We start from the raw sequence: 16,476 nt of genomic DNA on the forward strand, positions 1-16,476 counted from the left end.
CCACTTTGATATTTTTCAGGTACCTAAAACTCAATACACAGAGCTCAATACACAGTACTAGAAAAGGTATTTTTGCCATTCTTTAGCAAACTTCCAGTTCCTCCAACCCCACACAAATGTGATTTTCAGCTCATTGAGTGCCACTATTGTCCTTCAGGTTCCTAAGCAACAACTATGGAGTTGTCATCTACTTGTCCTTTCTTGCCTTCATCTCTCACATTCAGTCTGTCACCAAGTTCTATTTGTATACAACTTACACATTCCTTTATTAACTAATTTTCTCTTCTCTCTATTACCATGTGCTCAATTTAGGGATTCATTATCTCTCACCTGGATGTTTAATGGAATCTACTCATCTATTGCTCTGTCAACATTGTCGTAAAATCTCAACACACACACATCTCAGACCATTCTTCATATTGCTACCAGAGGGAACTTCAAACACATATACCTCATCAGGTTACTTCTTGTTTTAGTGATTTTCAATGGCAACTATCTCACTTTCTTTTGGATGACACACAGTCCCTTTTGATGCCTCTCTCATTCTTCTTTTCTGTTCTGGATGAGCAATAACAAACACCATTGCTCAGACTGCTCTTGGAGGGTATGGTGGGACTCACTGCCCCTTCACAATAGGAAGAGGCCTTTGTTATTCCCAATTGGCTAGCTCAGTTCTGAGGGCCAGTGCACTCCTTTAGACCCTTACTAGGTAGTTCCTTGTAAACAGATCCAATGCTGCCAGTCCATTGTAAGGGAGTGTTGTTTTCCATGTTTGTGTTGCTCTTGATGTTTTCAATAGTGCATTGACATAACGATATGCATATGAAAAGTCTCCCATAAATGCCTGCTTATATAACTGATTGCAGTGGCTTCACATAGCGCTGATCTTTCCATTGAAGCACCCACCCACTTACTAAGTTAATCATGCTTCCTCCATGTAAACGAAGCATGTCAAGTTGTTTTCTTTACATAAGCCCTGTAAAAAAGAGAGCCTCTCACCTAATTATAAGGGATAGGCATGGCATAGTCACCTCCAATTCTCTGACTGCTACAAAATTATGCAGAATTAATCTGTGCTGCTGTAAGAGAGTGAGAGTGAATGTTCTTAAGGACAATGGTACCAGCCTTTTATATTTTTGTGCTTATATTTTGTAAAATAGCTTGGTTTGTAGCAGGTGCTCTAAAAATACTAGTTCTTTATTGAGTGTGTAAAGTTGGAAATAATGTCTGTGTGTACTGTTTTAGTATTTCCATTTTTAACTGTATTTTCCCCTTCTCTTCACTTTAATATAACCAAGTCATTTGGTTGAAGGTATTTGCTATCAATGGGGAAGATGAAATACATTGAATTCATATTAACACTGTGCTAGAAAAGGTATTTTTGCCATTCTTTAGCAAACTTCAACGATGTCTGTAACATGTTACAGAATAAGAGAACATTTAATATCTATAGCAAGCATGAAATATGGTAGTGAAACAAATATATTGAAATCAAAGCTTTCTGTAAGTTATTTTGATTAAGTTGTATTCCTCTGAACCATCCAGTTGGGTGATCAGATGATGGATCAGAAAACACAAGATGAAACCATCTGAGTTTAGAATAATCTCATTTGGCTTTAGCCTGCTGCCATTTTATATTTGAAAGTTAAAGACAGGTACACAACCAGGAAGCTAGTGAGGCTCCTTCATGATTTCTCCAGGTGATTTTAGTTAGAGGACCTTTCCAGGGTAGGGGGTGGGTTCTGTACTATGGAATCTGCAGGCTTGATTCTCACTTCCATCATTTCCTGGCTGCAGAGAATGCCACAAAGCCACAGGTCCTCTTTCTACCATGAAATTTATCACAACTGGAAGCCCCATCTTTTTGGTACCTAGAATAAAAGCAGGTGACAGTGATGACATACAGGCCTGACTCAATTCCTGAACCCCGTGAATCCTGGGAAGCCTACAGTGAAGGAGGGTAATTGTCCCAGAAATTTACTCTGTGATGATATGCATTGTTTTCCAGGTTAGAGAAAGCCCATGTCCAGGTGGTCATTTAATGGGAAATTTGAATCAGCAATTTTAGATTCCCTCTAAATATACCAGATACAACCTCCTAAAACTGCATTAAGTTGGGAGCAAGCTTTAGGTTGTATAGAGAGTGGCCCCTCAGGACTGGGACAGGGTGTTAGCACCTTTTGTCCCCCCTTTTAACTAACTATACCCTAATTAGGAGCCCTGAACCCTTTTTGTATTTGTGGTATAGGCTGAGAGTTGATGGAATGTTTTCAGTGCCAAGGGCCATGGCCTGAGTTTATTTCATTTTAAGATAAGTGAATTACTCAATCATTATTTTGTTAACTAGAGGCCCAATGCACGAAATCATGCAAGGGCCTTGGCCCTGGTCCCCACCTGCTGCCGTTATGGCTGGGGGCCTCTGCCACCTCTGCTGTGGTCCCCACCACTGCGGCTTTGTCCGGAAGGAAGGATGTCTGGAAGGATGTCCGGTCTAATTAGCATATTATGCTTTTATTATTATAGATTATTATAGATTAGATAATAACTGTTGATAGAGCCCTTACAAAGTAACACACGGTGCCATCCCTCTTCAGATATCATCAAATATTTCTTATAATAAAGCTTATGATCTAGATAGTCCCGTTTCATGATTAAAGAAAGAAGCTCAGAAGTCTAAGCAACTTTCCAAAAGTCACAGCAGTAATAAGTGATCAAATTACCATTAAAGCCCAAGTTCTCCAAACTTTAAAGCAAACTGCTATTGCCAGCCATATGGCCTGTGATGCTTAAGTGGTATTGCCATCATCACTGTGGTAACCAGGTCATTTGACTAAGCACTGTAGGTCTTTCCTCTGAAGAATGGGGAGACCTCAGTCCATTTCTTAATACTTCTTAAGAACAAGTTGGGTAGAATTCTCTATAGGCTAAAGTTTTGTCCTTTGAAAATAAGGATAGTGACTTAAAAAAAATCCATTAACTGTCAAAATTATGAGAAATGGGGCTGCTGAATCTTGGCATTATTTTGAAATATTCAGAAGTAAATTGTAACCAACCTGAAACAAGGAGTGCAATTTTGATTAGAAGCATTACCTCCAAACTCCATGAAATAGGACTAGGTGATGTCAGAACTGACATTGCTGAGCGGGCTATTTATGTGTGGCTGGAAGTAGCAGCAATCATGTTTATGTAGTGGAAGCAGTCAAATTCCCAAAGGCTTTAATGTGTGTTGACCCTCTGAAAATTGGCCTGATTCAGAATAGTAAATTCACAATGATGGTTGCTTTTATTATAATGCGACTCTCGATCTTAATATTTTTCCCTATTGCATAAAAATCTAAGTAAATCAATCGTCAAAACCTTTTGGGATGATTCATCAAGTTTGCTTTTACTCACTTGTGACTTATTACCACCTAACTTATTAAAGTTACCATATGTTCCAAACCAAAAATGGAGATATGTAGTCAAATGAAAGATTTTAATTAAAAAATATTACTATTAAAAAAAACTCACATAGATGTAAACTAAGAACATTTGTAAATAAGTGTTGTATGAATTGTTCTGATTTAAATAATAAGAAAACATGAAATTTAACCTGCCTTACTAAAATTAAAGTCCACAGTTATTCATTACCTTTAATACTAACTTAGCTTTATATTAGCTTTAAACAAAAACAACTTGAATCTTCCCTTTAAAGAAAGATACCAGGTGGGCAATGTTTTTTTTTTTTTTTTTTTTAAATATATTTTATTGATTTCTTACAGAGAGGAAGAGAGAGGGATAGAGAGTCAGAAACATCGATGAGAGAGAAACATCGATCAGCTGCCTCCTGCACACCCCCTACTGGGGATGTGCCCACAACCAAGGTACATGCCCTTGACCGGAATCGAACCTGGGACCCTTGAGTCCGCAGGCCGACGCTCTATCCACTGAGCCAAACCGGTCTCGGCAGGTGGGCAATGTTTTTTGCTCTCAAGAAACAGAGACAAAATCATTTTCTAAATCTTTAAAGATTTATGGAAAATCTTTTGCAGTAAGTTTTAAACTATCATGCAAAAAAAGGTATTTTGCTTATGAGTTAATTTTCCATTTGGGTATATTTTAAAAGTTTTATTAATTTTTAAAAGTTTACCTTCCAAAGGCATCCAGATGCTCCTTCGCTAGACATACAAGAACATATAGTTTAATTCAAAGATGAGCTAATGCACTTACTAAACCATGCCACATCAACACAGAACATGTTAACACACTTGCAAAGGTTCACCTTTACATCCACCTCTCCTGTGCTGAGAGAAGCAATATTTAACTCCCACATGGAGCCGCGAGATAGGAGAGTAGTTATTTTCTTGGCTTTATCAAGAGGCTTTCAATTATTTTTATATCTTTGCGGCTGAATATCTTGGTGGTAGTACAGAACAATTGCAGGGGTCTGATTAGAATGTGTATCACACACGATACTTTCAAAGCATGTCTGTCCTTTCAGGGATTAAAAAGAAAAGGTAATTTAGTGAAGATAAAATGGACTTAAGCACACGTTGGGTTCTTTATGTGGCATTTTACTGACATAGTTCAATAATATCCCTCCCTGTGACTTCAAGGTAGTTGTCTTTCAAATAAAGGAAGGACAGAAAAAGGAGTGGGAAGAGAAGGAAACTGGAGAGAGATCAGAGGGGTGAGGGAGATAGGAAAGAAAAGAGAGAAAGAGCAGGAGAAACTGCTAGGCAGGAGGAGTAAGGGGGCAATGATGTGGAGCCAGGAAGAGACAGGGAGGTTGCTCATATAAGACAATGAGAAACTGAGATCTGCTTCATCTTCAGTAGAGATATAAGGGTGTCACTTTTGTTTTATCAAAGGGTTAAGATTCTAATGTCATCCACAACTGCATATGAATGCTGCACTCTTGTTTTCACATTCTTTCACAGTGTGTTCATTCTTCTACGCTTCCCTGAATTATGTGCCCTAAAGTCTTTCATTTAGCTTGGGAAAGGTACAGCCTTCATTTCCTACCTTCAGTGAAGCTGGAAGTCTAGTTGGAATGATAAAGCAGATAGCAATGGCAAAGGACAATGTGTATTCATATCAGAAGAGGCCCCTTTGAATGAAAACAAGGTTACAATCTTGGAAATCAAAGCAAAATAGAAATTAGAAAAATGGAGTTCATAAATGGCAACATTATCTGCAAGCTGCACAAATGAATGTCATATTTCCTGAAAGTTTTAATCAACCTCATAATCTAGACCTTTGCAATTACAATTATCTGGATAATTTAAGAAAGAAATAAACCAGCTTTTACTTAAAATGATGCTTTATGCATACCTAAATTTTTTTCATTGGGTCAAATAATTTGTCGTTTGTTTTCAAATTAAAGAAAAATAATGCATGGGAAAGAAGGATACAAAGACAAAAATGAAAAAGAACCCCATGAAGGCCAGTTTGGAATTCAAGTTCCATACAAGGAAAGTGATATTGAGCTACCATGGTCCTCAAAATCTTTTATTTGAAAAGAAAACACATAGCAAAGTGCAAAATCAGATCAGCTCCAGAATTAAGTCTGTGTTAGCATTGTACAATATCCTGGAACCCAAGAATCTGCTGTGGACTAACCTATAACTTCAAGTTCATTCTTCATTACATCTTAATGGACTAAATCACAGTCCTTAATGAAGAATGAACCATCATATCTCAAGTTCACTGAGATGCCACAAGGCAGATTGCTTATAACATAAGCCTGGAAATAAGGGAGTCCTGATTCTTATCCCTCTCTCATCTCCCAACTGCAGAAGTGTCATTTGATTAGTAGTTGTATCTAATTTATCCCCCCCCCATTCCTCTCTACCCTTTATTCAATTCCCTTAATACATTTGTTATTATTTTTGTTGATGAGTACCTGCGTTTTTTAAAAATATATAATATAAAATAGCCCAACTAACCAAGAAAACAGACACAACCTATAATTTTATACGAAATAAGAGCCAATGTTAAAATGTTGATGATTTCCTTTGAATATTTATATGTGCATATTTATTTTTACATGGCTGAGATCATGCCATATGTAAATAATTTTTGCAGCTCTCAGCAATTATCTTGATTCTTCGGCGATGCCTTCTGTGTTATAATGTTCTATGCTGCTTCATTTTCTTTGCCCCTATTATTTCTGTGATTTGTTTCTATAAGAAAATTATAAACTCTTCCAGGAGAGAGACTTTATCTTTCATTTACTTGCCCTTATCTTGTTTTCTACACATAGACTAACAATTCACCTTCCCAAGCTCTCAACACTGATATTATTTAAATTTATTAGATTTATGGGAATCATTAGAAGAAGTAGATCACTTCCAAATATCCCTGCATGTAAACTTTTATTCAAGAATTCATCAGCATCTCAGAAGACATGCTGCTTCTGGGTATGGAGAAAATTTATTTTCATAATAGTGTGCATTCCGTAAGATCTGAAAAGTCTTTTTTTTATGCTCATACAATCAGCTAGGTAAGTCTTGGTGTAGACAAAGCTATGAGGAGGGCAAAAAATGACCTCATGCCCCCTATCTAGTGCCCATCTCTATCCTCAATACACACCAAAAGTTTTTTCTTCACACTGCTGGTAAAGAGAGCATTTAAATAAGCAAATCTCCATACTCACTACCAGTACCCATCTCCATATCGCTGCTTCTCAGTAGCCCCCATTGTATATTTCAGTTACTCTCAAAGTCCCAGGAATTAACATGCTTACTCTCCTTTCTAGACCTTTGCACATATTTTTCCTTCTGTCTGTAAGAAGACCATTCCTCCCCAAGTCCACCAACCAAATTTCCATGTGCACTTGGATAATTGTCACTCATGCTTTAAGTCCCAGCTAAGATGCCACCTTCTTTGGAAAATCTTCTTAGTCCCTACTAGGCTGGGAATCATTCTTAGTACTACCTTACCATCTTGTGTTAACCAATACCATAGTGTAAATATATATAAATGATTTTTTAAATGCCTGTCTGCTTATTTATCCTCCCCAATCCCCCACTCCACCTAGAGCCATAGGCTCTTTGAAGGTAAGAACTATAGCTGTTCACCATTCTGTCCTTCATAGCTGGCTGACACAGAGACACAGAGCATGCACTCACCGAATATTTCTTGAGTAAAGGAATACCTTTGCTCTTCTTGCCTGTTTCCATCTGTGTGTCATGTCCTAGGAACTCTAGGAACTCACCACATTAGTGCCCCATGTAGATACCTGCAGTGCCTATCCCTGTGATTTGCCCTAACTTGCCCATTTCGGTGAGGATGTTTTGAGCTCTGTTCTGAGGTTTGCCTCTGTAGGTTGTCAGTCTGATCTACTTTTCCACTCAGAGGCGCTGATGGCCCTGATGTCACAGGCCTTATAGAGTATGTGGTTGTCAATTGGAGTCTTTGTTGGAGAAGTTTCTTAACCCACAAGGAAGGCTGTCCTGGAGGAGGAGACTTTCGATCCCTCTCTTTAGGGCCTTTCTGCATTCCTGAAATGCTCCCACAAGAGGGATGTATAGTCTTCCTTTATGTAACCAGCATCAGAGTTAAATGTTCTTAGATATGGACTACTTGCCCATGAATGGTTGTGATTTTGTTATCAGCAGAAGTGGAGTTCTTGGGGTGTTGTGAGGAAAAGAATTTCCTGAGGCCCCCATGGGAAGATGGGGTTTCCCGGAAAGCTTTATTGATGATGTAAAATGGAGGGAGCTCCCCTCCAAGGTCCCATCTCTGTTCCTCCCACCATGGAAGAAGTTCAATGTTGTCTTCAGCAGGCCAGAATTAAGGCCGCTGCCCATAGTTTCTGTGTCATATTAAAGTCCAGTCCAGTTCAGCATCTGGCTAGCTTAGCTTGCAGTCCATTGCATGTGGGGTCCGCATGGCCTTGCTTAAGGTCACATGTCTATGAAGAGAGAATACCTGAATGCATGGCTGAGTGCTAGTCATGGAGCAAGAGAGAAAAGGGAACAGGAAGAGTGGGAACTCTTTGGGAATTTTAACTTTCCAGGATTTCTCTCATTTCTGATGGGGTCTACCCCCTAGCCAATCCACTGTTCTCCAGGCTAGACTAATAGCCAAGCACTTTCACTATATCAGCCCCACTTCACTACTCATGTGCCTACCTCCCCCTTCTCCCAACAATCCAACACCAGATGGGGGAAGGGAGGGGAGTTAATCCCCTCGGAGGAATAATGCTGTGTGAAGCTGTAGCTTCCTGGTGAAGCTTCCCAGGTGACCCCTTATAATGTCTGGCCTTCCCTATGCTCTCTTCCTTTTATTAATCTTAATATACTAGCTAATTAAATGATAACAATTCCTTTGTGAAAGACTCACATAAAATAGTAATATTGCTTCTTATGGAAATTTTTGGGATAGAGTCACAAATATGAGATACAAAGAAACAAAATGTTCACTGTTATATGCCTCACATTTAATGTAAACTCTAGCTCTACTTCCATATATTGTTTTTAAATTTGTGTAAATATTTTACCTAAGTAAGTAGAAATTACAAATATTTATCCTAAGTAAAACCAATACAGGGGAGATGATACTCATGAAATAGAGAACTGAAGCTAAAATGAATTTTACTAAGAAATAAATTAATTCATCTGGGCTACCGAGAGATGATTTACATCTAGGCAAAATGGGGCAAATTCTTGATCTTTTTCTGTTTGATAAGAATTCTCCCCGGAAACTATTCAAAGAAAGAGGAAAAAAGGCTATTGGATCCAGATTTAAAGACAAGAAAACCTTCTTGTTTCTATGGAAATGAACATGGGTCATCCAGTGTTTCTCCTTCCTTCTTATTTCTTTATTTCTCCCCCTCAGGGCAGATTTCTCCAGCCTACTTTGCAGTGTCTAATGACTTTTCCACAGATGAATCATTAAATACAGAGCTAATAAGACCTTTAGAGAGAATGTAAGCCAAAGCTTTTATTTTGGAGATGAGGGAGTTGGCATTCAGAGAAGTCAACAGCATGTCCCCTGTCGCCCTGATGTAAAGTAGTAGAACTGGAGCTTGCAACCAGGTGTCCTGTTTCAGTCGTTTGCTGACAAATGTGGAATAATCTTATATGGCTAAGTGACTAGACAGTCTCACTGAAATAATTAATTCATAACATATACTAATAAGAATAACACCCAATACTTTCTGAGCACTATTCTAAATGTTTGATGTGTGTTAACATGCTTGACCCTCACAATGCCTTAGGATTCTTATGTTAACCATTAATAAAACTGAAGTCCAGAGAGTTTGAGAGAGTTCCACAGTTGTCAGTGTGGACGCTGGGACTCTAAGCAACACCATTGAACTCTTGAGTCTGTGTACATAAGTGCTATATGCTTCCTTTTATTCAAGTATATCTATAAATTACTCAAACATGTGTGCAGTGGAGTTAAGAGCATGAGCACTGGGAGTCAAAGGAATCAAGTGACCAGCTGTGTCACTTAGGAGCTGTATGACTTCACTCCCATTGTTTTCTCTCACTTGGCCCTTGTGGGGGAGGTAGGAGGGAAATATCACCCCCTTTCCCTCATGGTTCTTATGGCTAGTCAAATAATTAAAATGACATAAGGCAGATTAACAAGAGAAAATAAAATTTAATATGTACACATAAGGCAGATTAACAAGAGAAAATAAAATTTAATATGTAACTCACACAAGCATGAAAATTCCAAAGACAGTAAGGCAAAATGAGGTACATTAGGTCCCCGCTTAACAGTAGATTTTTGGAAAATGTGACTAAGTGAAATGATATATAATGAGATCAACTTTACTATAGGCTAATTGATATAAACAAGAATTAGGTTCCTACAGCATATTTCTGTCCACAAAAACATAACCAAACTTCTAAATTAGACCCCAGACATTTCTGATATTAAACATTGAATTAAATGTGAGCAATACAACCCTGACCAGCATTGCACAGTGGTTAGAACATTGTCCCTAGCACCAAGGATAGCGAGTTTAATCCCTGGTCAACAGCAGGTACATGGATTGCAGGTTCTATACCCAGCCTCAGTCAGGGATGTGCAGGGGACAACCAATCAATGTGTCTCTCTCACATTGATGTTTCCCTCACTCTCTCCTTCTCTCTCCCTTCTCTCTCTCTTCCCTCCTCCACTCCCATCCACTCTCTAAAAATCAATGGAAAAAGTATCCTTGGGTGAAGATTAACAAAAACAAAACAAATAACTGTGAGTAATACATATATTTAAGAAACATTTAAAAAAATAAGATAATGATTTTCCTACCCACTTATTCTAGTTCAGAGTCAAGGGTGTCTGGAGACCATCTCAGCAGCTCAGGGAGAAAAGTTGGACCCACCCTGGACAGGATACACTTCCATCACAGGGCCACTCACACCCACACTCACTCAGACTGGGACAATTTAGACAAGTCCACTCACCTCATTTGCACATCTATGGGATGTGGAAGGAAACCCGAATCCCTGGAGAAAACCCACACAGACATGGGGAGAATGTGCTGACTCCACACAGACAGTGGCCCCAGCAAGGAATTACTTCTTTTTTTCATCAATGTTATATTGAAATGGCATTGACTAAAATGACATTATTCGAGGACCTGTTGTATATGTGTAACATTCTGGACTAAGGAAAAGGAGGTAGGGGTCTGGGACTTCCAAAGGAAATAAGGCAATTCACCTCACCTGGGAGATAAAAATGGTTAATGTTTAGTAAACAAATGTTTGATGGAACATCTTGAGACAGTGTTACATAGAAAGGACTTTGATTGAAGGGCCTGGCTGGTTCCCAGACTAAACTATAGTTATCTATGGTGCTAGCTCCTCTCTGGACCAGATCTTCTACCTTAAATTCTTTAAGGCAGTTAGAGGTAAGGTCAAAGGTTCTTCCTGAGCCTTCTGGACCTTACAAATAACCAGTTTAGAATAATTCATATCTCAAAGAGGCATATTTGGGGTGGCAAACTCTGCCCCCCTTCAGCCTCTGTGTCTTCAATGGTTACTAACCCCTCTGCTTGCCTGCCTGATCTCCCCTAACTGCCCTCCCCCTGCCGGCCTAATTGCCCCTAACTGCCTTCCCCTGCTGGCCTGATTGCCCCTAACTGCTCTCCCCTGCTGGCCTGATCACCCTTAACCATCTCTGCCTCAGCCCCCGCCACCGTGGCTTTATCTAGAAGGAAGGCAGGAAGAGAAGATGTCTGGTCAACCCGATCTAATTAGCATATTACCCTTTTATTAGTATAGATTTCATTTCAGCAACACAGAAACCTTATTTTTTAACCTTCCTCTTTGAATAAAAAAACAAGAAATATATGATTGCACTCTCCTAGCTTAGTAATATGCATTAGAATTTTAATTTATTCTTCATCAGAGTGTTTTAATGCTTTAAAGCCTTCATTTTGAACATGACTCTTGATTTTTCTTTTTAACTAAAGATCCTGTAGGAACTTGCTTTCTCCGTATTCACTGTGTTTCTACTAAACGTGAAGCTCTAGAGACAAAATTCAAGATTATTGATGATTTTATTTAATTCCACTTTATGTGTATACTTGATACTGAGAATAAATCAGAGGATAAATTAAGAAATACATATGAGGAAAAATCTTGTTTTAACAAACTAACAAACAGAAAAGCACACAAAAAAAAACCCTTACAATTCCTTTAGAAATATCACTATCTACCATACATAGGAAGGTATTCTTGTCAACAATAAAGGCAACTGACCATCTAAAAGTTTCCAACACCGTTACAGGGTCTACCTCATCAAATATTAATGAAATTTGAATTGCAATTGCCTTGGACAGGAGCTGTGTTTCCAAGTTGTCTTGCAGCCATAGCAAGTATCTTAATGGAAACCGAGCACATACATTGAGCAGCTAGGACACTTACTCCCTATAATTTCAAAGCATCACCAAGTAATTTATTTTCTGCACAATTTTTATAGCATTAATGTCTCTTTCCTCTTGTATCTCTTTAAGAATTTGTTTTTTGATCATATCTCTGGGAGTCTAATTTTCTTTTCCACTCTAGAAGTGTAGCTTGCATGGGAGTAATTTTAAGAGCTACAAAGTAGTAACTATAAACTAAAAGTAGTAACTGTAAACTAAAAAAGACCTAAAGAGCCCAAGATATATTTTTTTTCCTGACATTACTGCTCCTAGAGAGATAATGTGATGAGATGCTTCATGGCCGTGAGACAGCATCGTGACCTGTACTTCCACTGATTCACCTTGGGACAATTTACCTACCAGGGACTGACTCAGCTGACATTATATTCATGCTGCATCAAGAATCAGAAATACTGCAGGGACCTTCTGACTGAGCTCTTTCCTTTAGAGTCAGCTGACTCCCTAAATCATGTTCCACAGTGCAATAAGAGTGAGCACTCCAAAAAGTAAAGCATGCTATGCCCCCTGCTTAAAACTCACCAGTGGCTTTCTACCACAGGACAATGAAGTCCAACTCAATATGTCTCCCATGGCCCTTACAGAAGAGACCCTGCTTTCCTCTCTCATCTCAGATTCCATCATTTCCTTCAGTTCCTTGAACATCTCGTGCTGTTCTTTGTCCCAACCATAGTGCATACAAATCCTTTTTTCTGGCTACTCACTAAGTCCCCCTGTCTGTTGAGAAGCTTAATGCACATTATTAGCGTGCAGAGGAAGTAGAAGAGGAAAAATATTTAGGGGAAATATTTCACTTAACTAAGCAGATTGAAAAAAAAAAGGATAACGTTTGTTTTCTTCTGTATCATCACTAATTTCTATGCACACCTCTCTTCATCTGAGGTCCTACTGTCCTCAGATACTTTGAGCTGTCTCTTACTTCTCCAGTTCTTAACAAAATAGTCTCTAAAAAGTATTGTTACCACACTTCTGAGTGAACTCACTGAGTTAAAATTATGACGTGTTTATTATACATCAGGCTTTGTTCTAGGCCCGGGGAGATTATCCGTGAGTAAGATAGGAAACATGCCAGCTTTCAATGAGCACACATTTTCCTGGAAGAGACAGAAAAGGAATGATTAAATGATCACAGAAAGGTCACTTCAGGTAGAAATGGTTAGTAGGAAGGAAATAAAATAGGACCATGTGAGGGAATGATTGGTGGGAAGGAGGTGTCTAGTTTATACTATGTGATTCAAATAGTCTATTAGAAGCTGAGCTCTCCATGAGGAAGTGGCCATAAGAACAGAGAAAAGCATTCCAGGCAGAGGGGATGGTGGGTACAAAGGCCATGAAGTGAAAATTAACTTCAAGGAGTAGGTGAAAAGGCAGAAAAGCTGGTACAGAATTCATGAGTGGAAGAATAGGAGAAGAGGTCTGTGGGCTCAACCAGCAATGAGCCATGCAGGGCCTTGCAGGCCTGGTAAGGGGTTCTTATTTTATTCCTGGTGCAAGTGGAAGCTATTAGAAGGTTTTAAGTGAAGAAATTATATGATTTCATTTAGAACTGGGGAAATATGTTCCACCTTTAATATGGAAAATATATTGAGGAGGAGTGGAAGTGGTCACAGGATATGAGTTGGGGACTTCAATTTATCTCATCCTAATAATGACAGTTCAATTCAGTGAAACACTGAAAAAGGAGAGCATATGAAAGTAATATGTTACCATCTTGTCATATTTTTATTTTAAGATTAATCTTCATTGAGACATAAAAGTGATTCTGCACTCAAAGGAATTTCAGAATTTGTGTAGGAGGTTTCACTGGGAAAGGAGGAAAATGAATCACCATGTATTAAATGGTTGGCTGTTGGTTTAATGGAGAGGAAAATATTGGCAAAAGGGGATCTTCATGTAAGACAGTTTTAATAATAAAGAACATTTAGTGGAGAATGGGATCCAGCCTGACTTCCCTGAAATCACCCCATGGAACTTGGGAAAGTGCTGGAATTGAGGTTGTCTCAGTTGAGTTGGAACCTTGTGTTCATCCCTGTGACTGGCAGATTTGTCTTCTCAGAGCCTCTAGTTGATTATTTAATTAAACAAAGCAGTTCTACTCAATGGGTGGAGTAGAATGTAAAAATAATCAATTTATGGCTCTGTTGGTTGTAATGATATCATTCTGACATTTAGATCTCTTCAAAGTAGCTTTCTGGACAGTATTTTCATAGAATAACTAGAGGCCCGGTGCATGAAATTTGTGTATGGTTAGGGTCCCTAGGCCTGGCTGGTGATCAGGGCCAATCAGGTTCCCCACCTCCCTGCCTCCTCCTTCCCTTGCTCCCTCAGCGCCCCGCTGCCATGTTCCGCGCCACCCCCTGGTGGTCAGCCCATGTCATAGTGAACAATAGAACTCCTGGTCTCATGGTCAAACTTCCCAGGGAGTTTGCATATTAGCCTTTATTATATACGGGTAGAGCTGAAAATGTCTTCAGTATCATAAACATTTACTCCTATGCTCATATACACTCACTTTATAAATATAAAAATGGAATGCTAGGAGGGGAAATGAACCAGACAAGGGTTTTTTTATCCAATTAGAACGAGATGCATAGAGTGACCCAGATCACATGACTCCTGATTATGTATTCTCTCTATTAAGCCTACCTAGCTTCGTACATGTCCAGAGGATAATTACAACATATTGATATTCTTTCCTTTTTTCTCCTACATAGAGGCTCCTATGAACTGGTTAGTTTAGGAAACTGAATAACTCTTCTGCACCCCTTACAAAATAATAGAATTCCCTTTAGAAATAATGTATAAAAGTATATTTCTCAAGACTGTACTGAGTACGATGATGGAACCAATGGCTTGTCTCCAATGTGAACCATTCAATAGAGCTTTCAATTCAAGGACATCCAAAGACCTTGCTTATTTTGTTCTTGTTCATGGAGTAAAGCAAATTAAGAGAAAGAAACTCATTCTATTTGTTTCTTTGATTTGGATATAATGGAATGAAACCATATTTTTTATGAACTAAAAAAAATGAAAATTAGACCACCTCAAAAGGGGTGTAAGCTGTTAGCCAAAGCCAATGAAGATCAGTTATTTAATAATCTATATTTGCCTTCTTTAAATTTTTACTTTTGTCCAGTTACATTACCAGCACCTTCTTTGATCCACTATAATCTCCAAATGAGGCCTAAGGGATGAATAAATCTTTGTTCTGCAGCTAAAGATCCCTCCGAAATATTTTTGGTTATGGAAATGAGTCAAGATACATGGAACTGTACATTCTCAAGTGAATATGTACAGCTTTTAAAATAGTAATCTTTCAAATAATCAAAAGCACAACTCAACATCACAGATGGGATTTCAAAGAAGTAGAAACCAAGACTGGAACTTAAAATTATACTAAGCTTAAAACAAAAGTAAACAAGCCTAATTAAGGGTCTATGTTTCCTCGACTGAAAGACAGGAAACTATTTCACAATCTCTCAGTGTGAGTCAGGATTCTCACGCCTTTCTCAAAGCTTTTCCACTTTTTACTTACAGCTCTTCGCAGAACACACGGGGTTTCATGGAGATAGAGCTTTGTGAACCTACAGCTGGAATTTTAGTTTGATATTTATAAGGAAAAAGATGACTGGAAGTGGGAGATAAACCAAGCAAAGGGAAAAAAACCCCAAATCAAGTTCTTATTTAGAAATATATTGTTCACTTACAGCTGGCCAGATTGAGTTAAACAGAAAGATTGTTTCTATTGAACATGTGGGGAAAATATGGGTATGTAGAGTGACTATGAAATTTCTTTCTCTTAATTAATTTGTACTATCTGTAAATTTCTCAAACTTTGTGTTGCTTTTGGTGCATGTTAAAAATACAAATACAAACAAGAACTGCAGATATAGGTGTCTGTACTAAACAGGTCCACAATAACAGTTCGGTGAAAATAACCATGGTTATGACATTGTTGGTTTATTGCCCTTCTGCACTACCCTTCTAGAAAGATTTGTTTTCTGCTCTGAATCTACTCTTTTATATCCTCATGAGATAAATGGCTTGCCTGATCTAACAGAAACAGTCTATGGCATAAATTGACCTTCATACCTGAGTCCCACTCAGTACCTGCAGCCCATTTTCAATGTTATATTCCATCTTGCAACCAGCTATTGGATTCAATATTCCATCTGACAGCCATTGGCATTAGAGTAAATGACAATGTGGCAAAAACAAAACACAGAAAACAAAAACTAACTGCTTAAAATGTAATAATGGCTGTCATGAATTTTGTTCTAAGTGGTAAGGTACACTGGATGAGAATCAGTGTCTGCCTCAGGAGTACCTTAAACAGGAGGGATAAATATCCTACTCTTATGATCTTGTCTACTCTACCTTATGTGAAATTCTGAAGTTGTGATGACTTTTAACAAACCCACCTGAAATGTTAACAGTCTCATTTAGGGGGGTTGTCCACTGTATTCTATGGGAAAGAGGTCAACCTATGGTAAGACTGAGGCATGTGTTTGGAGGGAAAATAATGAGTGAGTAGGTGCTCATATCAGCTTTCAAAAAACATTTCAACACAATAAAATTAATTATAAAAACAG

General features: G+C 38.4%; 1 protein-coding gene across 1 annotated transcript in view; it reads left to right on the forward strand.

The window, feature by feature from the left end:
* Positions 1-16,476, forward strand: part of PTCHD4 (patched domain containing 4) — a 170,946-nt gene that overhangs the window by 38,729 nt on the left and 115,741 nt on the right. The gene's annotated exons all lie outside the window — the stretch shown is intronic.

This window comes from Eptesicus fuscus, chromosome 10 (genome assembly GCF_027574615.1).
Source record: "Eptesicus fuscus isolate TK198812 chromosome 10, DD_ASM_mEF_20220401, whole genome shotgun sequence".
In the NCBI taxonomy this organism is placed as follows: Eukaryota; Metazoa; Chordata; class Mammalia; order Chiroptera; family Vespertilionidae; genus Eptesicus; species Eptesicus fuscus.